Source organism: Moschus berezovskii, chromosome 26 (assembly GCF_049115385.1).
Source record: "Moschus berezovskii isolate FMDL1 chromosome 26, NW_MosBer_1.0, whole genome shotgun sequence".
Lineage (NCBI taxonomy): Eukaryota > Metazoa > Chordata > Mammalia > Artiodactyla > Moschidae > Moschus > Moschus berezovskii.
The window spans coordinates 12,026,882-12,043,921 of record NC_142485.1 but is presented as its reverse complement, the minus strand read 5'-3'; positions in this window follow the sequence as shown (position 1 = coordinate 12,043,921).

Genomic DNA, 17,040 nt, shown 5'->3' with positions numbered 1-17,040 from the left:
CATATTTATAATTATTTTAGAACAATGAATTCAATTTGCTAATATTTTATTGAGGATTTTGAGAGTTATTGGTCTAAGTTCATGACAGATATTGGTTCATAGTTGCCTTCTTTAGTATCATCTTTATCTGGTTTTGATATCAAAATAATACTGGCCTAAATACTTTGGCCACCTCATGTGACAAATTGACTCACTGGAAAAGACTCTGATGCTGGGAAGGATTGGGGGCGGGAGGAGAAGGGGACGACAGAGAATGAGATGGCTGGATGGCATCACCACTCGATGGACATGAGTTTGAGTGAACTCTGGGAGTTGGTGATGGACAGGGAGGCCTGGCGTGCTGTGATTCATAGGGTTGCAAAGAGTCGGTCACGACTGAGCGACTGAACTGAACTGAAATATAAGTTGGGAAGTGTTCCCTTCTCATTCATTTTCTGGAAGAATTTGTGTAAAATTGGTGTTTAGTCTTCTTCAGGTTTTGGAGTGAAACCATTGGAGCCAGGAGATTTCTCTTTGGGGAGGGGAGAGTCTGTTCTATCTTGATAGTAACTTGTTTGTGCAATGGAATCCCAAAGGCAATGGCCAGGTTACAGACTCTAGAATTGCAGAAGACCTTGGAAATCATCAAGTCCCACAGCCCTCATTACATAGGAAGAAACTGAGACTTGGAGTAAGAGAAAGGACTTGCCCAGAGTCACAGAGCAAGTTAGCAGCAGAAATGAGAAGAGCCTGTGTACCAGGATGCCCTGTCCAGCTTCCTCTGCTCCTAAGTTAATGGTAGTGGCTCAAGAAGTGGAGACTTTTAACTTTCAGACACCAGCATCCATTGCCTACTCACTCTCTCATTGGCGATCAGAGACTTCCCTGTATACAAGAGCTTGGTAAGAAGGTTCCCCAAGTCCCTTCCGGCCCACAGTTAGAACCAGAAAGGGCAGAGGTCAAGAGCAGAGCTGGCAACCCAGGACCAAGGGTGCAGAGAGACAAACCTTTGGCAGCTGAAGTCTCCCAAGAAAAAAGCAACCACAGGGTTGATCAGCCTGGGACCCAGCTCTCTCTGTTGGTCTGCTGTGCACTGGGGTTCAATCCCTGGTCGGAGAACTAAGATCCTGCAAGCTGTGTAGTGAGGCGGAAAAAATATATTTTTAATAAATCGATAAGTTAAATTAAATTTAAAAAAAGAAGAAGAGAGAAGGCGGGGCACATCTCTCAATTGGCTCAGCAAACAATAGAAAGTTAGGTCTTCTGGCTCACACACCTCTGCTACCAGCCAGAGGCCACTGTCCAAACTGCCGATAAGAAGGTAGAAGGAGGGGACTTCCCTGGTGGTCCACTGGTTAAGAATCTGCCTGCCAATATGCAGGGGACACGGGTTCAATCCCTGGTCCAGGAGCTAAGACCCCACATGCTGTGGGATAACTAATCCTGTGTACTGTAGCTAATTAAGTCCACACACCCTAGAGCCCATACTCCGCAAAAGACAAGCCACTGCAGCGAGAAGCCTGCTCGCCACGACTAGAGAAAGCCTGTGCGCTGCACCAAAGACCCAGTACAGTGAAAAGCAAACAAATAAGAAATCTGTAAAAGAAACGAAGCCAGAAGGCAGGAGTGGGTAGATCGTACCTTCACACTAACTCAACATTCCTACAGCCAAATCCCCATCACAGCTACAGGGTCATCCAGTTGAATCTTCTGCAACAGAAATATTACATATCAGTGCTATTCAGTGAGATAGCCACCAGTCACACGTGGGGAGTAAACAGTGGAAATGTGAGTGGTGCAAATAAGGAACTACATTTTTAATTTTATTAAATTTTTTAATTAATTAAAATAGTCATGGGTGACTACTGGCTACCGTACTGGATAGTGTAGATCTAGTGGAACTTCTGTAAGTGCACTCATGAACAAACTTAAAAAGCAAGGGGACAGCAAAATCATAATCTATAATACAGGAAAGAAATGCTAAAAGACAGCAAGTCACTTAAAATTGAACTAAATACCTCTTCCCTCAGATTTGCCCCAGTATTACCCAATGCTCTGGTTTCATCTTATTTGGAGGTCTATGCATGCTAGTTTCTTAAAATTTCACCTTTGGCAATACAAAAGGAGGAGCCGATAACAGCCTTCACAGACCCAGATGGAAGTTGCTAAGCAAGTGAAGAGTTGGTGTAGGAGTTTTGTTCTCTGCTAAATCTCCAGTGCCTAGACTATCTCCCCCCGGCAAAGAACTCTCTCAGTAAAAACTTGAGTGGGGAACTCCCTGGTGGTCCAGTGGTTAAAATCCACCTGCCAACGCAGGGGACACGGGTTTGATCCCTGGTCCAGGAAGATTCCACGTGCCGCAGAGCAATTCAGCCCATGGGCCACAAGTACTGAACCTGTGCTCTAGAGCCCAGGAAGTCAGCTACTGAACCCACACTTTCTAGATCCCACTCTCTGTAACTAGAGAAGCCTCCACAATGAGAAGCCCATGAACCAAGTAGAGAGTAGCCCCGATCATTTCAACTAGAGAAAGCCTGCCTGCAGTAATGAAGACCCAGTGCAGCCATAATAAGTAAATAAATAAGTAATTTTAAAAATAATATGCTTTTAAAAAATTGAGTGAACTTATCACGACTGAGCGACTGAACTGAACTGAACTGAACTGAAGGTAGGACAGACTGCCAAAGAAACTGGTCTAATTTTAAAAAAAGACATCAGGATGACCACTAGAGGGCGCGCCAGCCCAGCAGCCTCGAAGCTGGGGACCCGCAGCGAGTAAACTGCTCATCTCGTGGGCGACTCCGGGTTCTCAGCGCTTTCCACGCTCTGGAGTTGCTTCAAAAGGGCCAGTTCAGCCACCCCGCTTCCATCACGCAGTAGGTCTTCCTTTCCTTTTCATTCATCCCCACGTTTTCTCGTATGTGCAACCAGCCGACTGACTTCAAGATCAGGACGGCCAGCTATTGATGGACAATGCAAGGTCCCCAGTCCCCCGGATGCTTAATAAATGTCACATTTTGCCCCTCAAAGAAAGGAAATGGAAAGTCAAGGCAGAGGCCAGGACTGGAAATCAAGAGATTAGCTTCTCAGTTCAGTTCAGTTCAGTTCAGTCGCTCAGTCGTGTCCGACTCTTTGCGACCCCATGAATCACAGCAAGCCAGGCCTCCCTGTCCATCACCAACTCCCGGAGTTCACTCAAACTCATGTCCACAGAGTCGGTGATGCCATCCAGCCATCTCATTCTCTGTTGTCCCCTTCTCCTCCCGCCCCCAATCCCTCCCAGCACCAGAGTCTTTTCCAGTGAGTCAACTCGTCGCATGAGGTGGCCAAAGTATTGGAGTTTCAGCTTTAGCATCAGTCCTTCCAATGAACACCCAGGATTGATCTCCTTTAAAATGGACTGGTTGGATCTCCTTGCAGTCCAAGGGACTCTCAAGAGTCTTCTCCAACACCACAGTTCAAAAGCATCAATTCTTCAATGCTCAGCTTTCCTCACAGTCCAACTCTCACATCCATACATGACCACTGGAAAAACCATAGCCTTGACTAGACGGACCTTTGTTCGCAAAGTAATATCTCTGCTTTTTAATATGCTATCTAGGTTGGTCATAACTTTCCTTCCAAGGAGTAAGCGTCTTTTAATTTCCTGGCTGCAATCAGCATCTGCAGTGATTTTGGAGCCCAAAAAAATAAAGTCTGACACAGTTTCCACTGTTTCCCCATCTATTTCCCATGAAGTGATGGGACCAGATGCCGAGGTTAGCTTCTAGACAGCTCTTGACACTCGTGGGAAGAACACCAAGTCCCAAAGATTGTGCTGCCCATTTTAACCCCGGCGGCCAGTATTTCTTCCATTTTGTTGCTGTTGTTTAGTCACTAAGTCTGACTCTTTGCAACCCCGTGGGCTGTATAGCCCTCCATGCTCCTCTGTCCGTGGAATTCTCCAGGCAAGAACACTGGAGTGGGTTGCCATTCCCTTTTCCAAGGGATCTTCCCCATTCAGGAATCAAATGAGATCTCCTGCATTGCGGGCAGATTCTTTGCCATCTGAGCTACCAGGACAGCCATTCTACACATGAGAAAGTTGTACTTCAGGACTTCCCAGAGGGAGCAGTGGATAGGAATCCACCTGGCCTATCTAGGGGACCCCGGTTCGATCCCTGGTCCAGGAAGATCCCACACGCTGCAGAGAAACTAAATCCATGCACCTCTACTACTGAGCTGCATGCCCTAGAGCTGGTCCTCTGCAACAAGAGAAGCCATCACAGTGAGAAGCCCTTGAACCAAAACTAGAGAGTGGCCCCTTCTCGCCACAACTAGAGAAAGCCCAGGCAAAAGCAACGAAGGCCTAGTGCAGCCAAGAATAAAATAATTAAAATAAAAATTTATAAAAAGATGCTACAGAAAAGTGCATTTCAGAGTGACTGACACGGGTCACATGGACCATCAGTGGATTGTGAGCCCATGATATTTTCTTTACAAAACTTGTGGAATTAACACTATGCCATCAACTTTGAGTTCGAAGATGTTGCTCCTGAAAGCACTGCTTTCTGTGGGGTCTACAGAGTTAGGAAGAGTGAATGTCGAGTCCAGGGAGGGGAAAGAGAGGCAGTTATGTTGGACCCCTTCTTGTGGGGCTGGACAGAGGTACAGTCACCACCCAGAAAAGCAGGGTGAACCCACCCTGGGCAAGAGTCTTCAAGGCTCCTTTCTGAAATGGACTGAACGTGTCTGGTCCCAAATTCATGTGTGATGGTAACTCCCCCAACGGAGTGATCGGAGGTATTTAGTGGTATTTAGTGATTAGGCCTTTGGGAGGTTATAGTTAGGTTTAGATGGGGTCATAAGGGTGTCCTACCCCCACCATGATGGGAATGGTCTCCTTATAAGAAGGAAGGAGAGACAGAGTTCTCTTTCCCCACACCATACGATAATGTTACTCAGTCCAAGTTCGCTTTGCTTGCCTCAGGATAAGTCAATGAATCAGAGCTGAGGTGTTGGGATCAGGAAGGGACTTTATTTGGGAGCCGGCTGACCAAGCTGACTCGCTAGCACCTCAAAATAACCAATTAGCCAACTAGTCGGAGCCTGGATGTCAGATTCTTTTATGGATCAGAGATGGCGGGAGGTGAAGAAACGAAGTAAAAAAGCCATTTAATTCCTGCAAGTATCTCCTAGAATGGCAAGCCTCAGAAATGGGGGGATATGTCAGTTTCATTTCCTTACAGTCATTTCATGGGTGATGTGAAATGGAATATTCCCTGTCACATCCACAAACACAGATGTCACAGCTATCTGTGATTCTGGCCTCCCCAAATGTGAATTTCTGAGCCTCGCTGGTAAGCAGTGGGCACCCGGCCCAACGCCATTTGCCACACAAAGGATTCAAGAATGTCACAGTCCATCACCGGTGGGCAGGGTCAGGTTATCTCCCTGAGGCAGGCCATTATGTATGCTTATAATAACAAAAAGAGTTAAAGTCCTGGAAGCAGATCCAGTGCAAATTCAAAATTAGCGCTTCCTGGTTGTAAGAACACACTGAGACAGCAGCTGTCTGCAAACCAGGAAGCCAGGTCTCACCCGGAGCTCTGTCTGCCGGCACCTTATCTTGAACTCCCAGCCCCCGGAAATGAGAAGTCAATATCTGCTGCTTAAACACCAGCCTTGCCTCCACTGTAGCTTTTCCTGTTCCCTGGGATGGATCCCCCCTCCTCACGTCAAGACCAGCTCCTCAGCTCCTGTGGAGTTCGGGGATCACAGGAGTGCTGGTGACCTGTATGGGCTTTGGACTAAGCGAGTTATAAAAGCATCTAGATGTGGGCCGTGGTGTGGGGCTGGCTAGGCCCCCAGACCCACACGCCTCATGTGTGAATTAGTAACACTTGTCCTGCAAGGCCATAGGACCACGTGCCTGTGATCAGAGTCAGATCTCTCCCACTCGCTGAAGGCCTGGGGTAAGGACACAGGAAGCGTCTGCTTCTCTTCCACCTTGCTGCTGCAGTCTTGGCGGTCTCTTCACAGTTAGCAGAACCTTTAGCTCGGAGCAGAGAGCTTTTCATTTTATTATTTTATATATTTTTCTTTTGTGGATCTTAGTTCCTCAACCCAGGGATTGAACCCGGGGCCCTCATCAGTGAAAGCTGGGAGTCTTAGCCACTGGATCATCAGGGAATTCCCAGTTCCCTGCAGAAAGTTTTGTGTTTTTATTTTTTGAATGAGGGGATTTCAGGTATCAAGCTGTTAGCAGAGTAGAATATTTAAGGACTGAGAACTTGAGTATAAGGGTTCTGGGGGCCCCATTCTCACCCCAAAGCAAGAAGAGGGCGTTGTGGGGCTCAACACACACACACACTTGCACACACAGAACCTGCTCAGAACCTGCACTCGCTCCGGGCTGCCCCCCCCACACCCCTCCTAGAGCCTCGTGCTGTTCTTCCATCCACTGTCCACCTTCTTCAGCCCTGCTTGGTGCTCCAGGAGGCTAGCCCATAGGGCAGCATCAGGGCTCCCTTGTCCTCTGTCTTCCAGCTGCACGGGGCCGCTGGGTTGCCTGGCAGCAGCGCCAAAGGCAAAAAGCCAGCAAGGGCAGGAGGGCAGGTCTCCCTTCCAGCTCTTTCCAGCCTGGACAGCAGGTGACAGCTCCTGTGAGCCTCTCCTCTCCACCTCTGTCCGTATGTCTCTCTCTAGACTCCAGTAAACACACCTCTCTTACTCGTTCAGGCCCAGCTCCCAGTTCCCAAGACTTCCCTTTTGGTTTGCCAATCTCCCGCCCACACCTTTGCAGATCATCCCACTATTAAACTCTCTTTGAATTACCCCGTGTGAGTGACCCTGATGGATACATCCCTGAGGGCTGGTTAGGACCACAGATCTGACACTGGTCCCTGGTGACCTCCAGGCCATGCTCCTTCAGCTGCCACCAAAGACTCTCAGCTGTCCCGCTCTCCTGGCCAACACATTACACCTTTTGAGCCTGCACAGCCACAGCTCAGGTAAACACACAGAGGGTCATCCACAGAGGCCACCCAGCACCCACCCTCTCCAGCCGCCTTGCATTGTTCTCACACCCAGAAGAACAGCATTCCCCAAGGATGCTCTCAAAGTCCAGGTAAAGATGGCAGAGCAAGTTCTGATGGCAGATGGCAGAGTGATTAAAAAAAAAAAAAATTGTAAACTCTTTAGCCCTGAAGTCATATTAAAATGTTAAATTCATCATTGGTAACCCATCATGTCAACTCCTGTGTCCTGTCCCCATGACCCTGTGTCCTTTAGAGGCTCCTGTGCTATATACCTCCTGCCTCAGATGGAGATGCAACCATTTACAAAAGAGATGTTTAAAAACAAGCAAACAAGCTCAGAGATACAGAGAACAGACGCGTGGTTGTCAGAGGCAGTGAGTGGGGGGTGGGAGAAATGGGTGAAGGAGGTCCAAAGGTACCAAAATTAAAAACAAACAAAAAAAAGACATGTTGAAGAAAACAGGCAGGACACCCCTGGTGGCCCAATGGTTAAGACTCTGCGCTTCCTCCCACCCGCCAGTACAAGGAGCTGCTCACGGAACCCCACCAGCCAGACCTCCTCTGCAGAAGGTGGGCGTTCAGCCCCTGGTTGGGGAACTAACCCTGCATGCCCATGGAGTGGCCAAAAAAAAAAAGTATACAAAGGGAAACAGGCAGATTCTCCACTGACAAGAGGATGACAGAGGGCCGTTGAAAAGAAAGAGCTCTTAGTGTAAGAAGTAGTCTTGCCATGGAGTCTATCGGAGGCCAAGCATCGCTGAGAGGCACGAGTACCAAATAGGAGCTAAATCCTGGGGTGACCGGAGGCGCGCCTCCGCCACCAGCTCGGGTTTGGCGGCAGGGCCATCCAAAAGTGAAACAGGAGACAGGAGACAGGCAGGACGAGAGACAGACAGAGGCCAGCCAGGATCAGGAGAAGCAGCCACCAGGACAAGGAACCGCCCACGGAAGCCCCACCAGCCGGGCACGCACAGATGTGTCTGGAATGGAAACCAGAGCTCTGGGAAGAAAGGCTGCATCTACGCCCGGGGCAGGACGTACAGAAGAGGGGCCGAGAATCCCGAACTGGACAAGAAAGGACAGGAGCCTCCACGGGCCGCTGGGGGCTTGGCAACAGAGCGGGTGCTTGTCTAACTCTTGGAGATGATTGGTCTCAGGAGACACATGTGCTGATAAAGCAAGAGACTTTGGCGGGGAGGGGGGCCCTGGGCAGAGTCGTAAGGGAACCCGGGAGGACAGCTCTGCCACGTGGCTCACAGTCTCGGGTTTTATGGGGATGGGATTCGTCTCTGGGTGGTCTCTGGCCAAGTCACGCTGACCCCCATGAGTCAGGGTCCTTCCTGGTAGTACACAGATTGTCCAGCCAAGATGGATCCCAGGGAGGAGGACCCTGGGAGGTTGGCAGGACCAGTGGCATCTCCTTCTGACCTCTCCCAAATTCTTCCAGTTGCTGGTGACTTGGGAGTTCCACGTATTCCCTGCCAGGACCTCGGGTCTTAAAACAACTCAGGCAAATGGTTACACTGGTGCCTGGCCAGGCTGGTGTGGTTTCAGTCAAGTGTTTCCCCTAACAAAGGGGGACCATTTTCAGCATCAAATAACATGAGGAGTGGATTCAAACAGACAAACATACCAGCTCCCTTCTCTCCCACTACTCCCCCACCCGCTAGGACACCCTGGCTTCCACTGTGACTTCCCCCAGATTCTGGAAGCCTTACTTCCTCTTGTGGACCCTGCTCTGTCCTCCCCAGACAGCCAGTCCCAGGACCCTCTCCCAGCACTCCTTCCCCACTCTGGTCCAGCTCCATTCAGCCAGTGTTGAGATGGATGCCAGGGAGGGCCAGTGCCCACTTAGGGCCGTTCTTGATTACTCCAGATCTTATTTGTTAACCTCACAAAGCATTGCATCCTGGAAGGGCTGGGCCTGTGTGCCTGGTTGCTATTCAGAGAAATTCCACTTCCTTCAACTGATAAGATGGGACCCTCGGCCCTTCCTGTCTAAAGATCAAGAGGAGCAAACTGGGATGGAAACTATTCCCTCCCTCCCCCCATCCCCTCCTTATCTTTCTTCTAGAAAACAATCCTTGGCTCCTCTGTTTTCTTTCTTTTGACCTTCCCTTGCTCGAAGGGAAGACAGAAATAGATAAGTCTGGTTTTGGGTAGCATCACCCAAAAGGATTCCAATGGCCTCTGTCAACAGCGACAGTAGGCACTTCCCTAGTGGTCCAGTGGCTAAGACTTAGTGTTCCCAATGCAGGAGGCCCAGGCTCAATCCCTGGTCAGGAAACAAGCCCCTACATGCCTCAACTAAGAATTCACATGCCACAACGAAGATTCCACATGCTGGGATCTTATTTATTTGACCAGGTGCAGTCAAATAAATAAATATTAAAAAATAAAAAACGAGTGAGGGTAAACCCTTGGTCCCTGCCTGTAGGAGCTTATACCTGATGACAAAGCTTCCTCTGATCGAGTTTCTGCTCCATGAAGAAGCAGAAATCACCAGAGGTGAAATGTCTGGGCAGGAAACAGAATTCAGCAGTGAGTTTATCAAAGACATAAAATATCATAAAACACTGAGGGTCCTCAGAGAAATTCAAACACTGGCCGCATCCTCTGCCATCTGACAGATGCTGAAAACAAAGATGCTGGGGGGAAAAAAGGCCCAGAGAGGGAAATAGCTCTTCAGTCTGGTCCAGGACTAAAGAGTTATTTGCTGGTGGCACCAGGCCCAGGTTGCGGCTTCCCGGGTCAGAACCCACTTGCCTATGCAGGAGACGTGGGTTCAATCCCTGGGTCGGGAAGATCTCCTAGAGGAGGGAATGGCAACCCTCTCCAGTATTCTTGCCTGGAGAATCCCCATGGACAGAGGAGCCTGGTGGGCTATAGTCCATGGGGTCACAAACAGTCAGACACGACTGAAGCAACTTTGCACAGAGCACACACACACACACACACACACACACACACACGCACGCACATGCCCACCAGGCCCATGCTAGTGTTCTTCCCAGATCTTTGAGGGGCCCAGGTCTAGCCAGCCCCAGCCCTCTGACTCCGCTGCAGTCCTCTGCAGCTCCAATAGCCCTCAGGCAAAGAGGTCATAGTGAGTGCAGAGTTCTCTAAGCAGGCCCCTTCCCTAAAGCTTCCACTGTAGCCAAACCTGCCCGTCTGATAAGGCAACCAAACAGATCTTCACAAAACAGTCCTCCCCAAGGGAGGGGGATGGGCCCCTCTGTTTTCTTGTGGGCTGAGAAGGGGGCTGGCCAGGAAGGTAGGCAAGTCCTGCTCCCGCCTCAAGCATTTCACAGCTCTGTGATCTTGAACAAACCCCCATTCCTCTCCTGAGATGGGAAGGGGGCAGGGCACAACCCCTGAAAGAATGACACAGCCTGGGAATAAGACTTCCCAGGTGGCTCAGTGGTAAGGAATCCACCTGCCAACGCAGGAGATGCAAGTTTGATCCCCAGGTTGGGAAGATCCCCTGGAGGAGGAAACGGTAACTCACACCAGTATTCTTGCTTGGAAAATTCCAGAGACAGAGGAGCCTGGCGGGCTATTGCTCATGGGGTCGCAAAGTTGGACACGACTGAGCGCACACACACACGGACACATGAGGACAAGACCAAGGTCCAAGATGGCACACGAGTTGACTTTCTCTAGGCCTTGAGCCTCAGCACATGCTCACCGTAACACATGAGCAAACTGAATGACACACCTACAGGTGCCATGACATCCCCAGGATGACCACAAAAGGTCAAAAAGTGGGCAGTGGCCCAAATACTGGAAATTCCCATCCTTTCCCCCAAATAGCTGGAATACTCCTTCCATTCATTCAGTTCAGTTCAGTTGCTCAGTCGTGTCCGACTCTTTGCGACTCCATGGGTTGCAATACACCAGGCTTCCCTGTCCATCACCAACTCCCAGAGCCTACTAAAACTCATGTCCATCGAGTGGCTGATGCCATCCAACCATCTCATCCTCTGTCATCCCCTTCTCCTCCTGCCTTCAATCTTCCCAGCATCGGGGTCTTTTCCAACGAATCAGTTCTTCATATCAGGTGGCCAAAATATCGGAGCTTCAGCTTCAGCATCAGTCCTTCCAATGAATATTCAGGACTGATTTCCTTTAGGATGGACTGGTTGGATCTCCTTGCAATCCAAGGGACTCTCAAGAGTCTTCTCCAACACCAGAGTTCAACAGCATCAGTTCTTCGGTGCTCAGCTTTCGTTATGGTCCAACTTTCACATCCATACATGACTACTGGAAAAAACATAGCTTTGACTAGACAGACCTTTGTAGGCAAAATAATGTCTCTGCCTTTTAATATGCTATCTAGGTTTGTCATAGCTTTTCTTCCAAGGAGCAAGCATCTTCTAATTTTATGGCTGCAGTCACCATCTGCAGTGATTTTGGAGCCCAAGAAAATGACGTCTGTCACTGTTTCCACTGTTTCCGCATCTATTTGCCATGAAGTGATGGGACCAATTGCCATGATCTTCGTTTTCTGAATGTTGAGTTTTAAGCCAGCTTTTTCACTCTCCTCTTTCACCCTCATCAAGAGACTCTTTAATTCCTCTTTTCTTTCTGCCATAAGGGTGGTGCCATCTGCATATCCGAAGTTATTGATATTTCTCCTGACAATCTTGATGCCAGCTTGTGATTCATCCAGCCCGGCATTTCACATGATGTACTCTGCATATAAGTTAAGTAAGTAAGGTGACAATATACCACTTTGTTGTACTCCTTTCCCAATGGGGAACCAGTCCATTGTTCCATGTCTGGTTCTAACGGTTGCTTCTTGACATGCATACAGATTTCTCAGGAGGCAGGTAAGGTGGTCTGGTATTCCTACTTCTTGAAGAATTTTCCAGTTTGTTGTGATCCACACATTCAAAGGCTTTGGCGTAGTCAATAAAGCAGAAGTAGATGCTTTTCTGGAACTCACTTGCTTTTTCTATGATTCACCGGAGGTTGGCAATTTGATGTCTGGTTCCTTTGCTTTTGTTAAACCCAGCTTGAATGTCTGGAAGTTGTCGGTTCACACATTGTTGAAGTCTAACTTGGAAAATTTTGAGCAATACCCACCCCTTTGCTTCTTATTGCAAAATTCAGGCTTTAAATGGAAAAGGAGGGAAAACCACTAGGCCATTCAGGTATGACCTAAATCAAATCTCTTACGATCATACAGTTGAGGTGATAAATAGATTAAAGAGATTAGATCTGGTAGACAGTGACTGAAGAACTATGGACTGAAGTTAACAATGTACAGGAGTCAGTGACCAAAATCATTCCAAAGAAAAATAAATGCAAGAAGGTAAAGTGTTTGCTTGAGGAGGCTTTACACATAGCTAAGGAAAGAAGAGAAGCAAAAAGCAAGGGAGAAAGGGAAAGATACACCCAACTGAATGCAGAGTTCCAGAGAATGGCAAGGACAGGTAAGAAGGCCTTCTTAAATGAACAGTGCAAATAAGTAAAGGAAACAATAGAATGGAAAGACTAGAGATTTATTCAAGAAAATTGGAAATAACAAGGGAATATTTCATGTAAGGATGGACACAATAAAGGACAGAAATGATAAGGACCTAACAGAAGCAGAAGAGATTAAAAAGAGGTGGCAAGAATACACAGAAAGACCTAAAGAAAAAGGTCTTAATGACCCAGATAACCACCATGGTGTGGTTACTCAACGTGACATCCTGGAGTGTGAAGTCAAGCGGGTCTTTGGAAGCATCACTACAAACAAGGCCAGTGGAAGTGATGGAATTCCAGCTGAGCTATTTCAAATCTTAAAAGATGATGCTGTTAAAGCATTGCACTCCATATGTCATCAAACTTGGAAAACTCAGCAGTGGCCACAGTTCAGTTCAGTTCAGTTGCTCAGTCGTGTCCGACTCTCTGCGACCCCATGAACCACAGCACGCCAGGCCTCCCTGTCCATCACCAACTCCCGGAGTTCACTCAAACTCATGTCCATCGAGTCGGTGATGCCATCCAGCCACCTCATTCTCTGTCGTCCCCGTCTCCTCCTACCCTCAATCGCTCCCAGCATCAGAGTCTTTTCCAGTGAGTCAACTCGTTACATGAGGTGGCCAAAGTATTGGAGTTTCAGCTTCACCATCAGTCCTTCCAATGAACACCCAGGACTGATCTCCTTTAGGATGGACTGGTTGGATCTCCTTGGAGTCCAGGGGACTCTCAAGAGTCTTCTCCAACACCACAGTTCAAAAGCATCGATTCTTCGGCAATCAGCTTTCTTCACAGTCCAACTCTCACATCCATACATGACCACGGGAAAAACCATAGCCTTGACTAGACGGACCTTGGTTGGCAAAGTAATGTCTCTGCTTTTGAATATGCTATCTAGGCTGGTTATAACTTTCCTTCCAAGGAGTAAGCGTCTTTTAATTTCATGGCTGCAATCAGCATCTGCAGTGATTTTGGAGCCCAAAAAAATAAAGTCTGACACGGTTTCCACTGTTTCCCCATCTATTTCCCAAGAAGTGATGGGACCAGATGCCATGATCTTCGTTTTCTGAATGTTGAGCTTCAAGCCAACCTTTTCACTCTCCTCTTTCACTTTCATCAAGAGGCCTTTGAGTTCCTCTTCACTTTCTGCCATAAGGGTGGTGTCATCTGCATATCTGAGGTTATTGATATTTCTCCTGGCAATCTTGATTCCAGCTTGTGCTTCTTCCAGCCCAGCGTTCCTCATGATGTACTCTGCATATAAGTTAAATAACCAGGGTGACAATATACAACCTTGACATACTCCTTTTCCTATTTGGAACCAGTCTGTTGTTCCATGTCCAGTTCTAACTGTTGCTTCTTGACCTGCATACAGGTTTCTCAAGAGGCAGGTCAGGTGGTCTGGGATTCCCATCTCTTTCAGAATTTTCCACAGTTTATTGTGATCCACACAGTCAAAGGCCTTGGCACAGTCAATGAAGCAGAAATAGATGTTTTTCTGGAACTCTCTTGCTTTCTCCATGATCCAGCGGATGTTGGCAATTTGATCTCTGGTGCCTCTGCCTTTTCTAAAACCTGCTTGAACATCTGGAAGTTCACGATTCACATATTGCTGAAGCCTAGCTTGGAGAATTTTGAGCATGACTTTACTAGCGTGTGAGATGAGTGCAATTGTGCGGTAGTTTGAGCATTCTTTGGCATTCCCTTTCTTTGGGGTTGGAATGAAGACTGACCTTTTCCAGTCATGTGGCCATTGCTGAGTTTTCCAAATTTGCTGGCATATTGAGTGCAGCACTTTCACAGCATCATCTTTCAGGATTTGAAACAGCTCAACTGGAATTCCATCACCTCCACTAGCTTTGTTCGTCGTGATGCTCTCTAAGGCCCACTTGACTTCACATTCCAAGATGTCTGGTTCCAGGTAAGTGATCACACCATCGTGATTATCTTCATCGTGAAGATCTTTTTTGTACCGTTCTTCAGTGGCCACAGGACTGGAAAAAGTCAGTTTTCATTCCAATTCCAAAGAAGGGCAGTGCTAAAGAATGTACAATTGTGCTCATTTCACATTTTAGCAAGGTTACGCTCAAAACCTTCACGCTAGGCTTCAGCAGTCCCTGAATGAAGAACTTCCAGATGTACAAGCTGGTTTAGAAAAGGCAGAAGAACCAGAGATCAAATTGTGAACATTCGTTGGATCATAGAGAAAGCAAAGGGAATCCCAGAAAAACATCTACCTGTGTTTCACTGACTCTGCTAAAGCTTTTGACTGTGGAAAATTCTTGAAGAGCTGGGAATATCAGACTACCTTACCTATCTCCTGAGAAAACTGCATGCAGGTCAAGAAGCAACAGTAGGAACCTTACATGGAACAACTGACTGGTTCCAAATTAGGAAAGGAGTACAACAAGGCTGTATTTTGTCTCCCTGATTATTTAACTTATATGCAGAGGACATCATGTGAAATGCTGAGCTGGGTGAGTCACAAGCTAGAATCAATATTGCTATGAGAAATACCCACAGGCTCAAATGTGCAGATAATATCACTCTAATAGCAGAAAGTGAAGAGGAACTAAAGCGTCTCTTGATGAGTGGGAAAAAGGAGAGTGAAAAAGCTGGCTTAAAACTCAGCATTCAAAAAACTAAGATCATGGCATCCGGTCCCATCACTTTATGGCAAATAGATGGAAGAAAAATGAAAGCAGTGGCAGATTTTATATTCTTGGGCTCCAAAATCACTGCAGACAGTGATAGCAGCCATGAAACTAAAAGACACTTGCTCTTTGGAAGAAAAGTTATGACAAACCTAGACAGCATATTAAAAAGCAGAGACATTACTGTGCCTACAAAGGTCCGTCTAGTCAAAACTATGTTTTTTCCAATAGTCATGTATGGATGTAAGAGTTCTGCCATAAAAAAGGCTGAGTGCCAAAGAACTGATACTTTCAAATTGTGATGCTGGAGAAGACTCTTAGGAGTCCCTTGCACTGCAAGGAGATCAAACCAGTCAAATCCTAAAGGAAATCAAACTGGAATATTCATTGGAAGGACCAATGCTGAAGCTGAAGCTCCAATACTTTGGCCACCAGATATGAGGAGCTGACTCACTGGAAAAGACCCTGATGCTGGGAAAGATTGAAGGCAAATGAAGAGGGTGGTAGAAGATGAGATGGTTAGATAGCATCACTGCCTCAGTGGACATGAATCTGAGCAAACTCTGGGAAATAGTGAAGGATAGGGAAGCTTGGTGTGCTGCAGTCCATGGGGTTGCAAAGAGCTGGACATGACTTAGTGACTGAACAACAGCAAAAATAAAAACTGACAACCCCATGCCCTGGGGCCTCACTTGCCCACATTCTCTCTAAGGAGTGTGTTTCCTTCCTAAATAACCCTTTTCGAAAAAAAAAAAAAAATGTGGTTGCACTGGGTCTTCATTGCTTTTTGGTGTGGGCTTTCTCTGGGGGCGGTGAGTGGGGGTTACTCTGTTGCTGGGTGGGGCCTCTAGGCTCGCAGGCTTGTAGCTGTGGCCCATGGGTTTAGTTGCTCCGAAACATGTGGAATCTTCCTGGATCAGGGATGGAACACATGTCCCCTACACTGGCAGGTGGTTCCTATCCACTGGCCACCAGGGAAGTCCCTGAGGAACTCTTCTTTCACTTTACTGTAACCCGCTCTTTAACTCTTTCCCGAGAGAAGCCAAGAACCCACAGCTGGAGACCATCCCAGGGACTCGGATGTGACCTGGGGATGTGACCATCCTCTTGGGCCCCACTTTCTTTCCTGTAGCACTCTGGGCCTCTGTTCCATGAATCACAGCACGCCAGGCCTCCCTGTCCATCACCAACTCCCGGAGTTCACTCAAACCTCAGGAGTGACCAAATCCAACCAGTCTTCCTACCTCAGGCCTCACTCTCTTGTAGTCCATTCTAAGAAGATCATTGTGTCACTCCGCGGCTTAAAAGATCTCTGAGCGACTTCCCTGGTGGTCCAGTGGTTAAGTCTCCAGTCTTCCAATGCAGTGGGCATGAGTTTGATCCCCGGTCAGAGAGCTGAGATCCCACATGGCATGCAGAGTAGCCAATAAATAAATAATAATAATAAAGATCTCTGATATCTCCTGCTCTTGGAGGACAAGGTCTGCAACACACTGTCATGATGTGAAAGACGCTTCACAATCCGCCCAGATTTCCCTTTAAAACTTCTTTCTCTTCTCTCCCCTCCAAGAGGTGATCACTGCAGGCTTTTCTGTCCTTCACTGGGGGACCTCCTCGAAGACTCATTCGTTGGTTCATTCATTCAGGGAGCACCTACCAAAGTTCAGGCAGCGCGGCGGGCGACGGACCCAACCCAAAGGGTGTCAAGAATCTTCTTTGACCAACTTTTAAGCCTCCCCGCAATACCCACCTCACCGAGGTCCAGCCCCACCTCGCTCCAAGGTTAGCTCTCGGTCAACCAACTGGGTGGCTGGTCCCCGGGTCCTTCTCGCCACCCTCGGGCAAAGGAATGTGTATTTTTCGGCATTTCTTCCACCCCTGCCACATGACGGATGTTCAACCAGTTGATGAATGACTTA